This window comes from Dioscorea cayenensis, chromosome 20 (assembly GCF_009730915.1).
Source record: "Dioscorea cayenensis subsp. rotundata cultivar TDr96_F1 chromosome 20, TDr96_F1_v2_PseudoChromosome.rev07_lg8_w22 25.fasta, whole genome shotgun sequence".
Lineage (NCBI taxonomy): Eukaryota > Viridiplantae > Streptophyta > Magnoliopsida > Dioscoreales > Dioscoreaceae > Dioscorea > Dioscorea cayenensis.
In genome coordinates this window covers 1,013,629-1,031,483 of record NC_052490.1, presented here as the reverse complement: position 1 = coordinate 1,031,483, position 17,855 = coordinate 1,013,629, and the positions used below count along the sequence as shown (strand labels likewise).

At 42.5% G+C, this 17,855-nt stretch overlaps 1 non-coding gene across 1 annotated transcript; it reads right to left on the bottom strand.

The window, feature by feature from the left end:
• Positions 1–17,389: 17,389 nt before the first annotated feature.
• LOC120252145 lies at positions 17,390–17,496 on the bottom strand. The gene has a single exon (XR_005533691.1). It is a non-coding gene; the product is annotated as a small nucleolar RNA R71 (small nucleolar RNA).
• Positions 17,497–17,855: the final 359 nt, after the last annotated feature.

Sequence of the window (17,855 nt, the reverse complement as noted above, 5' to 3'; positions counted from 1 at the left end):
GGCATAATGCCTCAACAAAGGGAATGTTTATATGTAGTTGCCTAAACAAACCCAAAAACTTCTTGTACTGTTCATCTACTTGGTCGTTCTTCAATCTAGAGGGATAAGGGATTCTTGGCTTCTAAGGTGGGGGTGACACCTCATTCTCCTTGGTTGCTTCCTTATCAACCTCTATGATCTTTGGTGCTTCAACATTGGTCTTCTCATTTTGAAGCCTACCTTCAACCTCATGACCACTTCTCAAAGTGATCGCCTTCACATGCTCTCATGGATTGGTCTCGGTATTACTTGGCAAGCTTCCTTGTGGTCTCTCCAATAAAGGCTTCACAATTTTCCCCACTTGATATTCTAGATTGTGTAATGACGGGGTGTTGTTGTGAAGTGTAGCCTCGACCGATTGGAACTGTTTATCCGATGATTGCACAAATCTATTCAAAGCTTTCTCTAAGTTGGTCATTCGGGTTTCCAAGCCGAACACTATATTTTCCATGTTTGGGGCTTGTTGTTGTTGGAAACCCGGTGGTGCCATGGCCCTTGGTTGTCCTTAGCTGCTCCACGAAAAGTTGGGATGATTCTTCCAACCCTGATTGTAGGTATTGCTATATGGATTACCCTGGTTTCTCATTGCACTACCCACAAAGTTGACTTTCTCAACGGAAGATACATCAACAATAGAGATCGGGAAATCGGAGGGAGCATGTCCTCCGCCACACCCGGTGCAAGTAGTCACAGCCGTCCCTCCATTCGAAGTTAGAAGATCTAACTTCTTACTCAAAGATTCTACTTGGGCTACCAACGAAGTGACTTCATCTATTTCATGGAGCCCGGCCACCTTCTTCCTTTCCCGTGCATTCCACTGATAACTGTTCATGACATGTCTTCTACTAACTGTCAGGATTCTTCTGGGGTTTTACTCACCATTGTACCTCCCGCGGCGGTATCTTGCAATTGCCTTGTACTCGGATTCAACCCATTATAGAAATTTTGAATGATCATCCATTCAGGAAATCTGTGTTGTGGGCACATCCGCAAAAGGTCCTTGAAACGCTCCCATGTCTCAAACAATAATTCCAATTCCATCTACATGAATGATGATAAGCCTATGTTTTTTTCAGATCCTGTGGTTTCTTTTCAGAATGCCTAATTTTTTTAAACAAAACCATAAGCCTATGTGTTCTTTTCGTAGTGTGTCATATTTTTCAATTAAAACCCTAACCTATGTTTTTTTTTCGAATGTCTACTATTTTTGAATCAAAACGCTAATCTTATGCTTTCTTATAGTAATGTCACCTATTTTTCATTAAAAACCCTAATTCTATGTTATTTTTTTGAAATGTCAACTATTTTTGTACCAAATTCCTAATCCTATTTTTCTTTTCGGGATGGCTCCAATTTTTAAATAAAAACCCTAATCTTATAATTTCTTTTCACAATGCCTGATTTTTTTTTAATCAAAACCCTAATCCTATGTTTTCTTTTCGGAATGCCTCATATTTTTCAATCAAGACTCTAACCAATGTTTTCTTTTAAGAATTTCTACTATTTTTTAATCAAAACACTAATCATATGTTTTCTTATAGTAATGTCTCCTATTTTCATTGAAAACCATAATCCTATGTTTTCTTTTCAAATTGTCAACTATATTCCAACTAACACCTTAATCATATGTTCTCTTTTATGAATATCACCTAAATTTCGGTTTTCAATCAAAACCCTAATTCTATTATTTCTGCTCATAATGTCATCTAGTTTTGAATAAAAACCCTAATCCTACATTTTCTTTTCAGAATATCTCTGACAAGGTCCCCTTGCTTATATCCCGCAAGTGCACGGGTTTGTCGAAGTAATAATCCCGGGTGAGCGGGGTCGAATCCACAGGGAGTAGGGAGTAAAGACACTTAATTCGATTCTTAGCTATGTGGAATATCAATAGTGATAAGTGTGAAATTGAATCAATTCTCAACAATAAAAACAACAAGTGAAAGAGCAAAAGTAAGAAGAGGGTAAGGCAATCGATAAAGATGGGGTACTCGGATAATGCTTCACATAGGATAATCGCTTCAAGTGCAAGAACTCTCTATTATGCTTCCTAATCAATGCAATGGTGAGCCGTGGAAATCCTTACATACATAGTCCCAAATCTAAGGTCAACTATGCCTAACTCTATACATGTCCCGGAGGAGAAATCGAACAATCTCAACACCTCGCACTCGGAAAGAGTTGCAATGAGCTCTAGGGATTCCAAGTACTAAATCTCTTCCTAAATATAGACCTAACCCTTTGGTCCAGGTGGAAGGTCCCTAGCCACAATTGAGCCCTAGATACTAAGATCTTCTCAAGGCTTCACTCCATTGCACGCGCAACTAGGCCCCAGCGGAGGTTCATCCCTTAGACCACTCACTCTATTATGGCCGCAAAGAACTCGAGGAACGGAGGTAGAATCTATCACGCCGAAGGGAAAGGGGACGCTCCTGTACCTCTCGACTCACCCTCTTAACCCTCTCCAACCTAGCTTTGTCTAACGCTCGTGGTGTGTCAGTCACTCACAAGGTTACCAACAAGAACTCTCAATCCTAGTGTCACTCTAGGGGAAATGTTCATACAATCAAGCATTCAAGGTTGGAACTCACAATAAACATCAATTTATTGAAAGCATAATAAAGAAGTTCAATGAAACGACTACATCCTAGGGTTCAGAATCATCCAAGTACCCACTAGGGGTTTAGCTCTCCATGGAGCTTACTACAATCAAAGAAATCGAATGTAAAAGCAATGAATCCATAAAGAAACCCTCTCGATGGTCGTGTCGATGGTCTTGTAGAAAGTCCTCTACTCGTCGTCCAAGGATTCCTTCGTCCGGTATAGGATACGCCTCGATGGAAGCTCCTCTACCAACCTTCTTCCTAATGGAATCACAATGTCGGAGCCGTAGAACCTCTCCAAAACCTTGGCCAATACCCCTCGGAACCCTAGCCGAAGCCCTCTCACAAGTTGGGGAAAAGATGGAGAAAAAAATACCAAAATCGGGGATGAATCGTCTTTAAATAGGGCTGGAATCGGGCAACTCCACGGGCGTGGACGGTACACATGCCCGTGCGGAATTTCCACACGCCCGTGTGGATTCTCGTCTCTCGATTTCTCGATCGGATGTGAGCAGTGCTGCTACGATGAGTGCTTCGATGTGCTACATTGCTCCGCTCGGGTCTTGACTGAATAACTTCCCAATTCCATACTTTCATCGGGAGTAGCATAAGCGGGCTACGCGTTCACGTCGTGAATCACTTGCTTCTTCAATGATGTACATGTTAGGCGGAGCTTTTGTTCTTATATGCATAAGTCGGAATGCTCGAGTGATTTGCCTTTTATGCCCTCCAAATCAATGTGCTCACTCGAGGCGAGGGAGGTTGGCACACACTCTAGCATCTCACACCGACCTATGTCTTCGCGTTTGAACCTTAGCAAGATCTCCTCCAAGATAGGTGCATTATGATCCACATTGGCCCATTTCCTTCATACTCGGCCTCCACAACCCTACTGCGTAAAAAGTAACATAAAAACACACATATTAATGTAAAAAACTGAGAAAAGTAATGCTTAACATAAGGAATGAGCAGCTCGCATTCATATCGCACTAAAGCACTTATCAAACTCCCCCACACTTAAGCTTTTGCTTGTCCTCAAGCAAACATTAAAACATTCCATGCATCCATGAAGAAAATATTGAAATTGCTTGGCCTTAGGTTCACCAAAGTATACAAAGTTAGCATTCTACAAGTAAGGAGAATTTCAACACTAAATCACGAAAAAATCAATGCTCTAGCTAAAAACTTGAATCAAAAAGGATAACAAACCCGAATTTCGTGTAAGTGTGTGAACTCACTCAAAACAACCCAAGGTATACTCCTCAAAGTTCTAAGTACCAGGGACTTATTTATCTACAAAAAGTGACAAAAAAATTTAAAAAGATGGTAGTAGCTTCACACATCCTCTAAGGTAGCCCTTTCCAAAGCGGCCGCTAAGGTGGCTTTTCACACTTTCGAGGTGGTAGCTCTTTCTACCCGAGTGGTAGCTTTCACTCATCCTATGAGATAGCTCTTTCTCTCATTAGCGGCATAACTAGTATCCGACTTATGAGAGTAGCTTCATACTTCATAGGTGGTAGCTCTTTCCACCCAACAAACACAAATAAACAAAAAAACTATTTTGTTCCTTCTTTTCAATTTATTTTTTTTTTTTTTGAATTTAGCACAAGAAAATTAATCTAACTAGTCCCTTTAACATCGAACATGAGTTTCCAATAGAGTTCAAAGAGTGAGTAGTGCACTAACTGTAAATCGGGCAAAAACAAAAATTCCTAAAAATTCAAGCAAGAACTAGAGCATGAAAACATTCAGTGTTAACAATTCTTCTAGACTTAAGAATACAATCATTGCAACTAAGGTGAACCGCCATTCGCTATGTGAGCATATATCAATTAAGAGCAATAGAAAAGATGTGTGCAATATGAAACTCCCCCCCACACTTAAGTTGTACATTGTCCTCAATGTACACATGCAAGCTCTCGTAAAATATATCATTCAAAAGCAAATGTGGGAGAAGCAATCAAAAAATACTCCCCTGACTCCTAGTGTTGCGTTTGATGAAGCTAAGTCATTGGGAGTAGTGTTCCAATGGGTTGTGAAGCTCGCACGGCTAAGTGCCAAAGCACCTTGGTCGTGCCCATGACTAAGTCTCACTTTCCAAGAAGACAAGACCATCTGCATGCATACACGAGGGGGTTCAGTGAAGCTCAAGAAAAACAAAAATAACTTGAGTGTATAAAAGATGAAGCAATGAATACAACTCGATAATGCAAAGTAACATAAACTCAGAAGGAAAATCCTGTCTGAGTGAACAAGTCTAAAAACAAGAAAATAAGATAAAGTAAATTGCATGAAAGTAAAGAAGAAGAAATCAAGTGTCAAATGTCGATTGCTTCTCTCGGGAGCTCTGTCTTTGCTTGTTGTGGAAGTGGAAGCACATGGTGGGTCCTCTGGTGCTGTGAGGCCGGCGGGGGCACTGAAGCATCCTCGGTTGCAGGACAAATGATGAGGGAACGTCTCGCTCTAGGATCTGGCATGTAATATGTCGAAAGCGTGCCATGAACTCTATGTCTTGAGTGGCTGCGTGGCCCCTAATCTCGGCAACCTCGGCTCGGACTTCAGCCACCTCTGTTCGTACCACTCCTATGGCGCTCTCGAGCCTTTCAAAATGATCATGGGCTCGAGATGGTGACATTCACATGCAGGGGTGGTTCCTCTCTGCGGAAGGTGTCTCGGGTCTCCATCGGTGTTGGTTGTGGCTCGGGGCGGACTGAGATGCCCGGCTTCATCCTCGAGATGGTGCGTTCGGCACATAGACACCATTGGAATATTTTTCGGATTAACCCCATGAGCCTCATGGTCTCTAACCCAAGTGGGCGCTGCATGATCGCTTTCTCGGTTCGCTGATTTGGCCTCGCAAACCCATCCCCACAATGAGTTTGGTAATATATGGACCCGAGAAGATGACACCCAATAGAGGATCTTGTCCTTGATGCTTCAAATACTACTGCTAAAATATGTCCCGAGATGGACGGTTCGTTCCGAACCATGGAGTACAAATCTGAAGCTCTTGCTTGTTGATGACTCCCGTACTATCACCGCGCCCATTCTTGACACGCTTGATGATAGCGTGAAGATATACATGTCGGGCCGAGATAAACATGAAGCCTTGAGACACTCGGTTCATAGCGCCCTTTCCACATAATAGTGAATCGCCTTAATGGTAGATAAACTGTCATGTCAATTGGAAGGTTCTCATACTCCTCGGTTCGGTATATTCATCATCATATAGACCAAGTCTAGTGGAAAACTGTGTGACACTTATACTATCATTCTATCTGAAAGCTCAAAACTGAATCACGTCGACACTATCAAAATGAGCATAGGAGCAGTCGAACTCAAATGAAGCAAGAACCTCCAAAAGTAAGTGCAGGATAGCGAGGGTCACGAATGTTAAGTAACTTGTGCCAGTACCAACCCGGTAATAATTTCTCGACCTCGTCGACCATATCATCACGCTAGTTGTACGCCTAAGTAACTCAATATACTGGGATTCATGTTTGACCAAACTTAAGCTTCTCTAACTAGCTCAAATCGAGCTTGATGTGCGATACTTGTGAATTCCATAACTTCGGTTCGAGGGCGAGCTTTTGAGGCCTCTTAGCTTAGCTGTTTTTCTTTGATTTGGTAGCCATGCACATATATTAGAAAAAGGAAAATTCATCGAGTCCATTTAGACTGCAGAAAAAAATGAGAACACGAGTCGTGCGGAAGTGCACGCGCCGTGCGTGTCCGCGAGGCGTGGAAACCGCCGCGCCCCTTTGCGATCAATCTCCATGCCACCTCTCTATTTCGCTTCCATATCATTTTAGAAACAAATTATAATCGGTTTAGCAAGAAAAGCGATGCACATGAACCATTTCAACGCGAGACAATCGGGTTAGAATCCAGCGAAATCGAAGAAGAGAGAAATCAAGGTTTACCAATGAGCGCATGTAAACACTCCTCCAATCCTCACAATGCTCTATCAAAGGACTCGAAAGGCGAGCGAGTAGCGATGGGCGAGAATGTCGAGAAAAAAATGTTCTTTGGATGGTTTAGGGTTATTTGAGGAGAAGGGTGTGACTCTTGAATTGGGAGGCGGATGGTCTTTTGAATCTAAGGAACCACCGCAGGCGTGCGGGGAGTCGTCCACGGCCGTGCACTGCATAAATCTTGAGTTCACGAGGCGGACCCACGCCCTTGTTGCCTTTACGGATATCCGAGGCAAAAAATATATACGCCCGTGCGTAAATACCGCCGCGACGTGGACATTCACATGCAGAACTCACGGGCGATCGCTTGCGCCCTGTGTTTTCTCGAGATGGAGGAAGCAACCTGCGAGATCCACGAGGCGTGCGGAAATGGCTCACGCCCGGGTAGTGTAGTTCCTGTGGTCACCCACGATGGTGAGTTCACGCCTCGTGTGTTCTCGGGAAAAATCTGCCCAATCTGCGGGGAAAACACTGCGCTGTGCGTAAATTACACGCAGGCGTGTGCCGTCGCATATTCGTCGCGGGGAGCAGCGCGCGCCCATGCCCTCTACGGATGAGTTCACGGTGCACATACGGGCTGCGGAAATTCCCCACACCGTGTGTTTTTCTGGATGACTTAGAAAAACACTGCGAGCTCTGCGAAATTAAAGTCTGAACATGTCTACACACTCAGAGCCTGCCCTATTATGCAAAATTTACCAGATCAAAACACAAAATAGAAGTCAAACGACCAAGCTTCACCAACTCGCAACAAAACAAACAATGAATTCTCTTAAAAATCCACAATAAAAATGCATGACACAAAGCACTCAAAATTTGAAACACCAACACTTAACAATTTATTCATGCAAACAGACTAGATACTAGAAAACAGTAAATACTTGGGTTGCCTCCCAAGAAGCGCTTGTTTTACGTCACTAAGCTTGAGCGTGCCTTTCTTACCTCACTTTCGGGGTTTATGGAGGAAAAAAATACCTCTCTATTATCCTTTTGCAAATCACATGCGCCATGGTATGGTTTCGACCTATGTCCATTCACCTTGAATGTGTCCTTCTACGAATGACTAATCACAATGGCTCCATGAGGGTGAAACTTGAGTTTACGGTGCTACTGGACCCGAGACCATCTTGATTTAAGTTTCCCGGAAATAAGCGTGAGCCGGGGAATTGAATAGTAGCACTGATCGCCCGATTTTTGAAGTCTTTGGGGAGTTTAATATGCTTATCATGCCACTTCGAATTCTTTCCTTATATATCCTTGCATTCTCATATGCCTTCATCCTCCATTCATCTAGCTCATTTGAGATGTAACATTCGTTGCTCTCCAGTTGCACAAGTCGAAAATTCATCAATTTAATTGCCCAATCGCTTTGTGCTCCAACTCCACGATGTAAATGGCAAGATTTTTCCATACACTAAATTATAAGGAGTGGTCCCTATTGGTGTTTTATATCTTTGTTCTATATGAGCCCAAAGCGCTCGTCCAACCTTTCGAGGACCAATCTCGTTTTACCTTGATCCCTTTGTTTTGGTGAAGATTCTCTTGAGCTCTCTATTTGTAACCTCCACTTGCCCACTCGTTTGTGGATGGTAAGGTGTCGCAAGACGATGATGAACTCCATAACTCTTTAACACTTTCTCTAATTGCGTGTTGCAGAAATGTGTTCCCCAATCGCTAATGATAATTCTTGGAGTTCCGAATCGAGCGAATAACTCCTTAAGAAATTTTACCACAGTTCTTGAATCATTAGTTGGAAGAGCCTGGGCTTCCACCCACTTGGAAACATAGTCAACTACTACCAAAATGTATTGATTGCCATTAGAATTTGGAAATGGTCCCATGAAATCAATTCCCCATACATCAAACACCTCGCAAAATTGCATAGGGTTTTGAGGCATCTCATCCTTTCGTGATAAGTTTCCAGCCCTTTGACAACTATCACATCGTAAAACGAATTGATGAACATCTTGGAATAAGGTCGGCCGGTAGAACCCAACAGCTAGAACCTTCTCTGTAGTTCGATTTGATGCATAATGCCCCCCTACTGGGCCTGAGTGACAATGCGTAATGATGTTCCACCCTTCCCCCCTAGAAACACACCTTCTCACCACCTGATCTGCGCAATCACGAGACATGTATGGATCTTCCAGGAAGAAATTCTTTAGATCAGCTGAAAAATTTCTTCTTACATTGAAAAGCTTAAGCCACTGCTTCAATATCTTTCTGACGGATAATTTGCAAAATCCACAAAACCAGGGGGTATCTTCGATTACGATTCTGTCTTTGCGTAAAGGTGTTCTTGGGGAAGAAATCATTAACTTCCTTGCTTTTGGGTTCTTGCCCCTCACCACCTTCTAATCTCGATAAATGGTCGGCAACTACATTCTCTGTCCCCTTTTTATCTTATATTTCCATATCGAATTCTTGCAATAACAATATCCACCGTATTAATCTCGGCTTCGCATCTGCCTTGTTCATGAGATAACGGAGTGCAGAATGATCTGTGAACACGGTGACATTAGATAGGATAAGATATGGTCTGAATTTATAACAAGCATACACTACTGCTAATAATTCCTTTTCAGTAGTGGTCTAGTTCTCTTGTGCACTTGTGAGGGTCTTGCTAGCATAATAGATCGGTTAAAATTGCTTATTCCTTCTACGCCTAAAAGCGCTCCCCTTTGCATAATCACTAGCATCACACATTACTTGAATGGCTCATCCCACTTCGGTGTTGTCGGGGATTGGTGCTTGCACTAACTTTTCTTTCAAAACATTGAATGCATTGAGACGATCGTCCACGAAGTCAAATGGAGCATCCTTTTTCCGGAAGTACGGTCAGCGGTTGTGAAATTTTTGAAAAGTCCTTAATAAACCTTCTATAAAAACCTGCATTCCCAAGAAACTGCGCATCCCTTTTACATTAGTAGGTCGTGGAAGTTTGTCAATTATCTCAATCTTCGCTTTATCCACCTCCATACTACTGAGAAATCTTGTGTCCAAAAGCGATGCCTTCTTGTACCATAAAGTGACACTTCTCCCGATTAAGGATGAGATTAGTCTCTTCACATCTCACTAATACTCTTTCCAAATTATTTAAGCAAGCATCAAAAGAGTCCCGAACACTTTGAAAAGTCATCCATGAAAAACTTCCATAATATCTTGAGAAAATCGTCGAAAAATGGCCGTCGTACTGCAGCTGAAATGTTGCGGGGCGTTACATAACCCGAAAGGCATTCTCCTATAAGCAAAGGTCCCATATCGACAAGTAAATGTGGTTTTCTCCGATAGATGCGGGGCTATCGAGATTTTTAAAAATATCCAGACATGCCATCTAGGAAACAATAGAAACGATGTCCCACTAATCGCTCTAACATTTGGTCAATGAAGGGCAAAGGGAACTGATCTTTCCGAGTGACATCATTTAGTCTTCTATAATCAATGCAGACTCGCCAACAAGTCACTGTCCTCATGGAGATTAACTCATTCTTTTCATTGCTCACTACTGTTATTCCTCCTTTCTTCGGAATAACTTGGGTCGGACTTCACCCACTTGCTTTGTCGCATATGGGGTAGATGATTCTGCATCCAAAAGTTTTATTACCTCCGCCTTAACAACCTCCTTCATATTGGGTTCAATCTTATCTGAGGGTTGGATTACTGATTTATAGTCATCCTCCATTAGGATCTTATAGAGTGCAAAATGATGGGTTTATACCCATAATGTGGAAATCTTCCATGCGATAGCCGATTTGTGTTTTTTTAACATGCTAACAAGCTTATCCTTTTGCTCCGTAGATAAGTTCGATGCCACGATTACAGGGAGTTTAGAGCCCTCCTCTAGAAATGCATATTCCAAATGTGTTGGAAGGGTTTTTAAAGCTCAGAGTTATGGTGGTTCGACAATTGATAGCGCATAGCTACCCTCCTTCAATTTATCAATTTCCTCGAAATCATTCACCTCATGTTCACACTTACTTTCTTCCTTATCCACCTGGAGATCTATTTCTTTCTGATCGCAGCAGGATATCAGCTTGTCCATTCCACGAGTATTCCAAATTTGAGATAGTAACACTAAGCGAAAAAGAGTTCTTGCCTACGATTTTTGATAGGAAGACTCATACCTAGCAAGGATTCTTTCTATCTCGTCATCAACTTGATCATTAATTGACAACGCGTGGATTCCTCAAAGCGCTTTATCACACTATCTAACTCACGGCTTTGCCCTTGAACCACGGTGATCGCTTCCCACGCAAGTGTGCACGGGATGCGCCAAGTAATACCTCGTGCAAAGACACAAGGATCGTATTCCACGGGGCTAAGGATCTCCTATTACTCCTTCTCGAGAGCTATTATCTAGCCTAAGATCTTAAGTGATGGATTTACTCTACTAAATACAAATAAAACTAAACACAAGATTTGCTAGCAAATTAGAGAGAACAAGCAATAAGCAAGCAAGAGAATCAATGAAGTGCAAAGGCCTATGGATGTGGATCCCTTGAGGGGTTATCATGCAACATGGATGATGATTTAAAGATGCAAGGGAGTAAATTGGACCATGACATTCCAAGATTAGAACAACCCCAATTTCTCGGCGATTGAACCCCTAATCCCATACTGAACATAGATTGGAATTTCTTCCAAATCTACATTCCCTCGATTGCATTAAGTACAAGGAAATCTCGCTTAGGAATAAACCTACTCTTCTTGGATTAAACCTACATGGAGGGCTACCAAACACCCGATTTCTCGTGATGATACAAGTATCCCCCTTCTAATCCATTCATGACCTAATACATGCGAGCAAGTCACATCTACATGCCATCATTCATAAAAAGAGCTACAGATTTCTCCTTGGTGTAACACTTAGCATGAAAAACAATGGATTAGATCTCAAACATACCCAAGCATAGAATTAACGAGTAATTATCCAAAATACATGATAAAAACCCACCAGGTTCACCAACACCGGTGGCCTTGGGGGTCTAGTGTGTCATCATCTCATAACAAAGCATACAATCAAGCAAAACATGAAACAAAGACATAGTATGACACTCCTAGATGAAATGGTGAAGGTTGAGGCGAGAATATGCGAATGGCGCTTCCCACTGAAAAGGAATGCCGAATGATGCTTCCCTCGTAGCAGGTTCTCCTTCCTTCAAGTCGTGATCGATCTCCCCTTTGAATGATGTTGCCTTCTTGCCTTGAAAGCCTTGGACCTTGGGCTTCAATGATCTTCTAGCTTTCTCGCCCTCTTTCTCCTCCCCAAAGGTCAGCCCAAGATCTCCCAAATGATCTCCCAAAAGTTGGCCAGCAAAAAGTCCTTTAATCAGCCCTAAAAGTGAGTATATATACCCCCGAGGCATACGGGCCGTATAGGGGTCGTATGGGGAGTCGATATAGCACTCGAAAACCCTAGATTCGCGTTCCATACAGGGGTGCATACAGCCTCCATATGGCCGCGTATCTTTGAGTAATGGAAATCTGACTGAACACCAAATCAATCCATTTCTACGATGTATCGGCCCCCATATTGGGTAATATAGGGGTAGTATGAAATTCTGTTTTTCTTCTCTTTTTGCCAAAAATGATATCTTCTTGTTCTCCATGGTTTCCATATGCCCTATAAAGCAAATAATAGAGCGATTAAGCGCGAAAGCGGGCATTAAACCTCTACAAAATACATGCAAAGTGCATACGATATATATATGAAAACATCTACATTTAGACACTTATCACCTGGCGATGTACTCTTCAACCGACTCTTCCAAGGGTTGTTGGGTTGTACATTGTCCATGATAGAATAACACGATGTATCATTCCATACTACTTGTTTGAACTTTACGCTCTACGTGTTCAACCATTCTCATGATTAGTGTCAAATGATTCAAACATGTTAATCATTTTCGCGACCAAAAAAGAAATAAGGAAAGATTAGAGCAATGATGGAATAAGAAGAGATGAAGTAGAATGGAGTGAAATAGCTAAGAAAACAAAGTGCAAAGTATCTCTAAACGCCTAGCTCCCGCGAACGGCGCCTAAAAACTTGACAAGGTCCCTTGCTTATATCCATAAGTCGCAGGTTTGTCAAGTAATAATCCCGTGAGCGAGTCGAATCCACAGGGAGTAGGGAGTAAATACACTTAATTCGATTCTTAGCTATGTGGAATGTCAATAGTAATAAGTGTGAAATTGATTCAATTCTCAACAATAAAAACAACAAGTGAAATAACAAAAGTAAGAAGAGGGTAAGGCAATCGATAAAGATGGGGTACTCGGATAATACTTCACCTAGGATAATCCCTTCAAGTGCAAGAACTCTCTATTATTCTTCCTAATAAATGCAATGGTGAGTCGTGGAAATCCTTACATACATAGTCCAAAATCTAAGGTCAACTATGCCTAACTCTATACATGTCCCGGAGAAGAAATCGAACAATCTCAACACCTCGCACTCGCATAGAGTTGCAATGAGCTCTAGGGATTCCAAGTGATAAATCTCTTCCTAAATATAGACCTAACCCTTTGGTCCAGGCGGAAGGTCCCTAGCCACAATTAAACCCTAGATACTAAGATCCTCTCAACGCTTCACTCCATTGCACGCGCAACTAGGCCCCAACGGAGGTTCATCCCTTAGACCACTCACTCTATTATGGCCGCAAAGAACTCGAGGAACAGAGGTAGAATCTATCACGCCGAAGGGGAAAGGGGACGCTCTGGTACCTCTCGACTCACCCTCTCAACCCTCTCTAACCTAGCTTTGTCTAACGCTCGTGGTGTGTCACTCACTCACAAGGTTACCAATAAGAACTCTTAACCCTAGTGTCACTCTAGGGGAAATGTTCATACAATCAAGCATTCAAGGTTGGAACTCACAATAAACATCAATTTATTGAAAGCATAATAAAGAAGTTCAATGAAACGACTACATCCTAGGCTTCACAATCATCCAAGTACCCACTAGGGGTTTAGCTCTCCATGGAGCTTAGTACAATCAAAGAAATCGAATGTAAAAGCAATGAATCCATAAAGAAACCCCCTCGATGGTCGTGTTAATGGTCTTGTGGAAAGTCCTCTACTCGTCGTCCAAGGATTACTTCATCCGGTATAGGATACGCCTCGATGGAAGCTCCCATACCAACCTTCTTCCTAATGGAATCACGATGTCAGAGCCATAGAACCTCTCCAAAACCTTGGCCAATACCAATCGAAACCCTAGCCGAAGCCCTCTCACAAGTTGGGGAAAAGATGGAGAAAAGAATACCAAAATCGGGGCTGAATCGGCTTTTAAATAGAAATTTGGAATCGGGCAACTCCACGCGAGTGGGCGGTACAGCACCATCGCGGAATTTCCACAGGCGTGGATAATTTCCACACGCCCGTGTGGATTCTCTGTCTCTCAGATTTCTCGGCCGGTGTGAGCAATCGATGGTCGCTACGAGTATTGCTACGTGCTTCGCTCGACCTTCGACGGAATAACTTCCCAATTCCATACTTTCATCGGGGTAACGTAAACGGGCACAAGTTCACGTCGTGAATCACTTGCTTCTTTAATGATGTACATGTTGGCGGAGCTCTTGTTCTTATATGCATAAGTCGGAATGCTCGAGTGTGACTGCCTTTGTGCCGCTCCAAATGGATGTGCTCACTCGAATGCGAGGAGGTTGGCACACACTCTAGCATCTAACACCTGACCTATGTCTTCGCGTTTGAACCTTAGCAAGATCTCCTCCAAGATATGTGCATTATGATCCACATTGGCCCATTTCCTTCATACTCGGCCTCACAACCCTACCTGCGTAAAAGTAACATAAAAACACACATATTAATGTAAAAAACTGAGAAAAGTAATGCTCAACATAAGGAATGAACGCTTCGCATTCATATCGCACAAGCACTTATCAATCTCCTGTTGTTTGGTTTTGAATCAAAATACTAATCATATATTTTCTTTTCGAATGTTTAATTTTTTTTAGTTTTGAATCAAAGCTCGAATCCTTTGTCTTCTATTGGGTATCTGTGCTATTTTTGAGTCAAAATATGAATCCTATGTTTTATTTTCGAAATGTCGTCTATCATTCAATAAAAAACCTAATCCTTAATTTTTTATTTCGGAAATATCTCAAATTTTTCAATCGAAACCCTTATTGATAAGTGCTTGTGCGATAAAAATGTGAAGTGTTCTTTCCTTATGATGAGCATTACTTTTATCTGGTTTTAGTGCTAATGATGAGCATTACTTTTATATGAATGCGAAGCGTTCATTCCTTATGTTGAGCATTACTTTTCTCAGGTTTTTACACTAATATGTGTGTTTTTATGTTACTTTTATGCAGGTAGGGTTGTGAGGCCGAGTATGAAGGAAATAGGCCAATGTGGATCATAATGCACCTATTTTGGAGGAAATCTTGCTAAGGTTCAAACGCGAAGACATAGGTCAGGTGTGAAATGTTAGAGTGTGTGCCAACCTCCTCATATTCGAGTGGGCATATCCATTTGGAGGGGCACAAAGACAGTCACACTCGAGCATTCTGACTTATGCACATAGAACAAGAGCTCCACCAACATGTATATAATTGAAGAAGCAAGTGATTCACGATGTGAACGTGTGCCCGTTTGCGTTACCCTGATGAAAGTATGGAATTGAGAAGCTATTCAGGCCGAATACTGTAGCAGAGCACTGTAGCAACACTACAGCATGTACTATAGCAGCACTGTTCACAGCTGGCCAAGAAACCAGAGAAATAGAGAATCCACACGGGCGTGTGGAAATTATCCACGCCCGTGTGGAAATTCCGCATGGGCGCGTGAAGAATCCACTCCCGTGTAGTCGCCCGATTCTAGCCCTATTTAAAGCCGAATCAGCGCCGATTTTGGTATTCTTTTCTCCATCTTTTCCCCAACTTGAGAGAGGGCTTCGGCTAGGGTTTTGAGGGGTATTGGGTAGGGTTTTGGAGAGGTTCTATGGCTCTGACATCGCGCATCGTTTGGAAGAAGGTTATTGGGAGAGCTTTCGTCGGCATCGATCCGGCAAGGTGTATCCTAGGCCGGACAAAGGATCCCTTGCGACGAGTAGAGGACTCTCCACAAGACCATCGATACGACCATCGAGGGGGTTTCATTATAGATTCATTGCTTTTACATTCTATTTCTTTGATTGTATTTATCTCCATGCAGAGCTAAACCCCCAGTGGGTACTTGGGTATTTGTGAACCCTAGGATGTATTCGTTTCATTGAATCTCTTTATTATGCTTTCAATTAATTGATGTTTATTGTGAGTTCCAACCTTGAATGCTTGATTGAATGAACATTTCCCCTAGAGTGACACTAGGGTTGAGAGTTCTTGTTGGTAACCTTGTGAGTGAGTGACACACTATGAGCGTTAGACAAAGCTAGGTTGGAGAGGGTGAGTCGAGAGGTACAGGAGCGTCCCCTTTCCCGTCCGACGTGATAGATTCTACCTCCGTTCCTCGAGTTCTTTGCGGCCATAATAGAGTGAATGGTCTAAGGGATGAACCTCCACTGGGGCTTAGTTGCGCGTGCAACGGAGTGAAGCGTTGAGGTGATCTTAGTATCTAGGGCTTAATCGTGGTTAGGGACCTTCCACCTGGACTAAAGGGTTAGGTCTATAATTAGGAAGAGATTTGTCACTTGTAATCCCTAGAGCTCATTGCAAATCTATGCGAGTGCGAGGTATTGAGATTGTTCGATTTTTCCTCCGGGACATGTGTAGAGTTAGGCATAGTTGACCTTAGATTTGGGACTATGTAATTAAGGATTTCCACGACTCACTATTGCATTGATTAGAAAGCATAATAGAGGGTTCTTGCACTTGAAATGATTATCCTAGGCGGACCATTATCCGAGTACTCCATCTTTATCGATTGCCTTACCCCCCTTCTCTACTTTTGCTCTCTTACTTGTTGCTTTTATTGTTGAGAATTGAATCATTGTCACACTTATCACTATTGATCTTCCACATAGCTAAGAATCGAATTAAGTGTATTTACTCCCTATTCCCTGTGGATTTGACCCCGCTCATCCAGGATTATTACTTTGACAAACCCGTGCACTTGCGGGATATACGCAAGGGGACCTTGTCAAGTTTTTGGCGCCGTTGCCGGGGAATAGGCGTTTAGAGATACTTTGCACTTTGTTTTCTTAGTTATTTCACCACATATTCTATTTCATATCTTCTTATTCTATCATCGTTCGGATTTTCTTTTTCTTTCTTTTTGGTGCAGCTCCAGGTTATGACCCGACGGAATCCATGAATATTGATTGAAGGAGACCCTGAGCTTGAATGTACACTCAGAAGAAAAGGAAAGGAACCTGTGCAAGAGCAGCCTAATACAGTTGATTTGGAAGTTGAAGGATATGAAAACATGGCAGAACAGAATGAGCAGCGAATACTATGCGATTATGCCAGACCTTCAGTATTGGGGACACAATCGAGTATTGTGCGTCCCCCGATTACAACTCAGAACTTTGAGCTAAAGCCGGTTTTCATCCATATGCTGCAGCAGTCCATACAATTAAACGGTTTGGCCGATGAGGATCCAAACAGTCACATAAAGAGCTTTCACGAGGTGTGCAATATGTTGAAGATAAATGGGGTTATGGATGATGCCATCATATTGAGAGCCTTCCCATTTTTCTTAAAGGGGAGAGCAAAGCAGTGACTACACTCATTACCTAGGGCATCAATCACTACATGGGAGGAGATGGTAGAAGCTTTTCTAGCCCGTTATTTCCCTCCCCGAAAATCAGCAAAGCTTAGGAATGAGATCTCATCCTTTGTTCAGTTGGAATTGGAGTCTCTATTAGAGACATGGGAAAGGTTCAAGGAGCTCTTGAGAAAGTGTCCGCAACACAAATTCCAGGAGTGGATGATTGTTCAAACCTTCTACAATGGGTTGAACCCGAGTACAAGGCAACTCTTGAATGCGGGAGCAGGAGGTACCTTAGGTAGCAAAACCCCCGATGAGGCTCATTAATTAATTAAAGAAATGGGGTTAAATAGCTACCAATGGAATGCTAGGGAGAAGAAAAAGGTGGCCGGTCTCCATAAAATTGATGCGGTAACTTCATTGGTGGCCCAAGTAGAGAGTCTGAGTAAGAAGCTAGATCTCATAGCTTCGAATAGAGTTGCGGCCGTGACCAATTGCACCGGTTGTGGTGGAGGACATGCTCCCTTCGATTGCCCAATCGTTATTGGTGATGTTGCTTCAGTTGAGA